This window comes from Diadema setosum, chromosome 12 (assembly GCF_964275005.1).
Source record: "Diadema setosum chromosome 12, eeDiaSeto1, whole genome shotgun sequence".
In the NCBI taxonomy this organism is placed as follows: domain Eukaryota; kingdom Metazoa; phylum Echinodermata; class Echinoidea; order Diadematoida; family Diadematidae; genus Diadema; species Diadema setosum.
In genome coordinates, this window is record NC_092696.1 from 6861529 (window position 1) to 6868368 (window position 6840).

General features: G+C 36.9%; 1 pseudogene; it reads left to right on the plus strand.

Moving 5' to 3' along the window:
* Positions 1 to 3976, plus strand: LOC140236014 (uncharacterized; annotated as a pseudogene).
* The last annotated feature ends 2864 nt before the right edge of the window (positions 3977 to 6840 follow it).

Consider the following 6840-nt stretch of genomic DNA (forward strand, 5'->3'; position numbering starts at 1 on the left):
ATGTATGAGATAAACGTTAATGGCGTCGTCCTCTCCAGATCGTCTTCACCTCACACTCGTCTTTTTCCTCTTCCCCGATGGTGTGTGGACGTGTCGTGCAAAGGAAGCAACGGACTCAGAAATACAACGACAACATATATTTACTGTCCAAAACGTAACTATTTTTGGTCTGTTTGTAAGAGCTATTCATTATTTGAATGCATCTTTGGTGCAATATTAAAAGTTTACAGTAGAAAAGTGCAGAAAATTGTGTCCAGGAACTGATCGGATATGAGCGATTGCTAGAGTATGAATCATGCATTCGAAATGTTATTCCGTAGCCTTTTCTGTCTGTGAAAGTTTGTCAGGAAAGACACAGAATTTTGTGGTGTCGTTGATAATACCAGGAAGGTGAGACCTCCCTGATATTACTATGATTTTTCACGCTTTAGTGCTAAGTATTGTCTAAAATATTTCGATATAATGATACAAATATCTTACAAATCCTTCACTTTATTGATCACCATACATGGATAGATGCAACTACAGCAGACGCCCTGTCAGTTATTAGACTTCAGGAACAACAGGACGCCAACCATCCAGGAGGAAACCTTTTGGTCACGTGTCAACTGGAACCACGTGTTCAGCCTTACCCTCCTATCCATGCATTCGTCATAAAGGTAGACCAGGATATAGTTTCGTCGTCAGAGGTCCCTTCTTTATCATAGCACCTCGTCCAGACAGGTGTAAACGCGTGACTTGCCTTGGTCAAAATGGAGTTGGCTCTACATCGGTTGAAAAGACATACTGTCCTACAGATGAAGGTAAGCACTGGGTCAGCCTTATATTCACTATTATAAGATTAAAAGTGGTTGGAATGAACAAAGGAACAATTAGCCGACATTCTCATCACCACAATTATTACGAGTATTTTGCAAATCTTCGTTGATTCGGCGAGGTGCGTAAATGTTAAACCGGCAGTGGCAGTTTCTGTATGCTAATAAAAGTGTATTTTATTAAAATGATAATTATAAGGTCAATGCAGGTTGTTCTCCGTCGTTTACCCACAACCCTGACGAGCATAACTCGTCTAGACGTCTGTTTACAGTACTATCATGACTATCCAAGCTTCATGGTTTTAAGAGATCATTGCATTTTTGCTGAGATTCAAAAAAGCAAACAAAAAGAATACAAAATTTAAAAGACTATGAACAGATTATATTCAACGTACAGTGTAGAGCCGCATGTGTATCAATCACGCGCCAATATCATTTATTCTTTAAGTACCAGATGCTATGTAAACAGAATAAACTCCATCCTGACTCATGGTCAGTAGAGGAAAGACGAACTCCCAATCACGTGCCCTACTGACCAATGGAGAAAAAGCAAGCATTTAATGACTTTTTGAGGTAACATAGGCCTCCAAAGTGTGTGCGACTACCAATGCTTTCCATGTTGAAGTGACTTTTCGTAGAAAATACCATGCAAAGAATAGTGACTAACGAATGCATTTAAAGTCATCAAAACTAATTAAATACTGTGATTTGTGTTGTTGATGTTAATTCATATTTTACCTCTTTCTTGTTTTTTTTTATTACAGACAGCGTAATTGAAATCAAAGTCTCTGAGCTTCTGGGCGATGATAATGACGTAATGTTCGCGGTGTCGTGTCACGTGCCTAGAGAGTACCAACCACAGGCAGACTTCCACTCATACGTCATCACAGTGAATAATGTCACGTGGTCCACTTATGGTTCCACACCGATCACTATCAAACCAGTACTCAATCGCTGCACCATTATTACCTGTGAGGTCATGAATGCCTATGGCTTTATTGCAGGCTCGAAGACGCTGTGTCATACATGTAACAAACCCACGGCGGATAGACGTGCCTTCACATATTCCTGTGGTACACTGCACTTCCATTTAACAATACAAGGAACACGGTCATAGCAAAATTTCGTTACAGCGAAGTAAAAGCTCAGTTCAGGAAATTACCATCATTAAAGTCTATGGTGCAAGAATACAACGAACACGATTATAAAGAAATTCTCGTTGTAACGAAGTCATTTCAGAGTGCCATTGGTAAATAAAAACAAGAGAAAGATGAACCACTATAACGAAAGGCGGATTGCTTACAAAATGACAAAGTGGAAGAAACATTTTGAATACAGAGCGTCTCTGCATTGTCTCTGCTTTACATTTCAGTGTGATTAAAAAAGAAATGAATTGCCCAATTCGGTCACTGTGCTACAAACTGTTTTCGAGAACTCGTGTTATAATTTGTTCTGACGGTTCATTTTTTCAAAAATTCCATACACATACATCCGAAAATGAAATGGATTTCTTTATTACTACAAATTGAGGCGTTGTTCCGATGGTTCGTCAATCAGAAATTGAAATAACGTTAGTTATTCTGAATATTCGAGATTTCGAGTATGGAAAACTGTTCGTTTATCCGGAAGAGAAAAAAAAAGATTAGTAACAAACAAACCTTTGGCAATACAAACCTTATCTCATTTTCGGACTAAGGAATCTCTGGAATGACGAACCTTATTACTTCTTCTGCGTTACGAACCTTTCGGAATAACGAGCCTTGTTTCATTTTGTCCATTACAAACCTTCGAAATGATGACTCTTGGGAATAGCGAACCCTTGGAATAACGAGCTTCCGTAATATCGAACCATAGGAATAACGAGCTTCCGTAATATCGAACTATAGGAATAACGAAAGTTTGGAAGAATGAACTGTAGCCGAATCTTAAGCACCAGTTTTCAGAAGTGCCTATCCAAACTAAGCACGGAAGTTCAAACAACTTTATGCTTAAACTTTACTGCTAACATTAAGACGAAATTATCTAGGTACCATCGCATTTAAAATTGATGAGTATTTAATAAATAACATAAATTTGCGAATGGTATTAGTGTTCTCATCTTGTACTATATTTTGTTCAGTTATAACGAAATTTTCAATATAACAAAATAAAACTGCCGGTCGCGAGAACTTTTTTTTTTTTTTATATCGGGAGTACACTGTATTTGCTTCGCCGCGTACGCCATTTGTGCCACTCTGTATTCATACATGTAGGTTACTCTTTCGAGCTTGTTTTATTTTCAGTTTTGTTTTTTGTTTCATTTTTTTTTTGGGGGGGGGGGCTGTGTTATAAGGTGTTTGTTTTGTATCATTTTTTTTTCTCTCTTTTTGTCCATCCTTTTCCCAATATCAGTTATCACAAAGATCCCAACACATCACACCAACACAGCTAAAGTTGTGACGCATTGACGTTATTCTTATCCCGGTGGGTGTCTTTCGATTGATATAAAACATTCACAGATCGACACGTAGATGGGTTGCAAGCTTTCATCGATACAAAACAAAAAAATAGAAAATAGACTACTGTTGGAAATGTTGACGTGAGCTGTCTGATAAATTATGTGAGTAGTTGCGTGCTTATAATCATAATGTTTATCCTGAATTCAAATGGCACTTGTCTTTGTTGTCTCCCAACAGATACGTTTTGTCCGGAGATGCACACTGTAGAAGGAGTGTTACACCAGGAATCCACCACTGCAGTATTGTTAACAATCGCCTTCATCTTATCAGTGGCTGTGTGTGTTGCTGCAGTTATCAGGCGAAAACAACTCTCTTCTCCCACCGAGGTGATTGTAGTTGATATAACATTATACAGGTATATTCCCTTTTATTTTTTCCAAGACGGATGATGTAATGTCTTTTGAAATTTGTTGTGAAATGATATTTTTTTCCATAACTACTATAAACCAGATATCATTCAGTGGATGTGACATACACCGTCTTCTTCCTTTAGGTCGAATAATGGCACGCTGAATGTTTATCAAATTCAAGTACTTACAACACTGGCCATATCAAGGCTAATTTCTCTTAAAAATGTAGATTAAGCGCGTCAATACATCAGCAATTAACATCTTTATCTTGGTTTCTTCTTTTCAGCTATCAATCACAGACTATGCATCATAATCGAAGGTAAGTATGACTGGGGAATTACTTGTACAAACATTTGGAAACCTTGCTTACGAAAAAAAAAAGGCATTGAATAAAAGTGTAATTTCTACCTGTATACGGTCATAATTATGAACGCACGTAATAAGTTTCCTTTTTTTTATCTACTTTTTTATTCTATGTCTCAACCAGGCGGCAGGTACCTGAAATAGAACACAGCGAATACAGACACTACCCACTACAAGAAACCCTGGAGGATCCAGATCATGCACATAGATATCTTGCACTATATGGCTTGTGGATTCAGTATAGAGCAAAGAGGACGTTCGGAAGGGTCGGAGCTACAATTATTGGAATTATGATAACGCAGTTCTACCCCAGCCTCGATGCTGACCAGCGACAATCGTTTAGCACGTAAACCTAGTCAAGAAACTTTAGAAGTATCAAAACCACATCCAAGAAGCACCTTCACAAATATCAGCAGGAAGGTGCAATGAATCGTAAATAAGTGTATTGCTAATTCCGTAAGAATTCTTAAGTTAGAGTTTATTCAGTATTATGATTTGTTGTAGTCTAAAATGTGTGAGTGATTTTAATTTTTGTGCTAATGGCAATGGTGACGCTGTCTCCTTAACGACTGTGTAGTCATGGCTGCTTGGTTTTAGACACGTATAATGGGGAAGACAGATTAAAATGCTACAAATATCTTCCCCGACACACAATGACTTTGATTTTTCTCAAAGGCTCAGATTTATGTAGCTGTGGATATTGCTCGTGTACATTACTCGGGCGACTATCGCATTAGCATGGACTCGGCACGTACTGCGTGCATCTATAGTCCATGGGCAAGGCCAGAAATTGGTAGCACCTGAGGTGGCAAATCCTGTGTGGTGTCATTTTTTTTTTTTGGGGGGGGGGGGGGGAGGGGGGGGCGTAGATATGCTTATTGAGCCATGATAGCATTTCTAAATGAGTAGCTTAGTCATGATATAAGCACTTTTAACCAATTTGGGCTCGTTTTTATATCTCTATACTGCTGAATCGAGACTAATTGCCATACAACAAAGATCCTTGTCCCCAGGTGTTCTGCTGTAAAGGCTGTGTGCTTTAGTCTTTATTCATGACAGCGAAGGCAATAAAACAGTTATTATCCAAAGGTTAGGAAACAGTGTATATCCCTGTCTCTTAAAACAAAACAAAAGAAAGAAAATTAAAACAATTCCTTCTAATGAAAATATTGCCGCATTTTGATATCTCCACGTTATTCAATTTCGCTTTATCCAGCCAACAACGAAAGATAATGCAAATACATTGTACACTACAATAGGACTTACATTATGATAAGTAAATAGAATAAATATAGTGACGTGAAAAGATTGATCTACTGAAAAACAAGGCTTGTGAAGGGTGGATCACTCAAAAAAAAAACACAATATTGCACCAATATCGTATCTATATTTAGCTATTCAGAATAAGTTGTTTTTTTTTTGTTTGTTTGTTTGTTTTTTTTTTTTTTTTTTTTTTTTAGTAACGGACGTTCATCATCAGATGCATTGTTACTCCAAACACAGAGAGTAAAACAGGATTGGGGTGATCGTGCTTTTTCCGTTTTGGGACATAATTTTGGAATCAGTTACCTATTCAGTTAACGCAACTGTCATCTACAGAAACATTAAAATCCAAACTTAAAACGTATCTGTTCCTCTCACACTCCATGAGGACTATACTTGTTGTCTGTTATGTTCGGAACGATTGTATTCTTTATCTGGTATATGTTTGTTTGCTGTTTGCCCTTTTGTTCTCTGCTGACATGTTTGAACATGTATATGCATATGACGAGTTTGTTCGCAAAAACCGATAAGTTCATATTTGCCAAATGGAGATATTTGCGATTAAAGGTCAAGAAAAATAAAGAGAATAATAAGGAAATTTTGGCTTCTTTTGACCGTAACTTCAAAAATGTACTTTTATATGTAGTGACCAATATTTTATTTTGTACTTTATGACAGAGACAGCACTTCAAAATCTTCAAAAATGGACTTATCGGTACACTCTTCATATATACATGTGTACATCTATCTTTTCATTTTTGCCATGAGCACTGAAAGGTTTACCTGGCGCTATATAAGTGTCCACTATTATTATCATTATTATCATTACATGTTGAGGGTAATATAGAAAAACAGCATAGACTGTGTTTTTTTTTTTAATTCTGAGGACATCCAAACTTTAGATATGGTAAATGTGACAGTCCTATATTCTTTTGAGCAGTGTTTACCAGAATATCATTGTTGATCAGGCAAAAAAAAATAAATAAATAAACAGAAACAGAAAGAATTGGCACATAATCAAAAGACGCAGTATTGTATAGCAGAATTAGGAACACAAGTACAGTACAATAATATGAAGGTCAGAGAGAAAAAAGAAGGACCAGAAAAGCAAAAAAGAGAGATCTGACGACACGCAACTCCATCGCCAGCTATAGGACAAGTAGAAGTACGAATGGCATGTATTGGAGTTGTCCTCGGGATAAGACGAGGTTGTTACATTTCACTGTGTGTTTGGTTTATATTATTTGCCAAATATCATAATTCAATAATGTCTTTAGAAAATAGGTTAAATGTTTCACAGCTATTTCGAGGACCACATTTGCTGTATCAAGTGAATATAGAACTTTATGTTAATCCTAGTTAGACTTTCTCGAGAATGGATAAGTGAAGTAATAGTAAATGTGCTTTATGATACAGGTTTTTCGGCTAATTTCATTGTTTTGTCATTCAATTTCATATTAGACTGAGCATTCAATGTTGCTACATTTGCTCAGGCATCAAAATTTCGTAATTCAAAACCGTTTGTCATCGTTCTAATCAACTACTTAAACC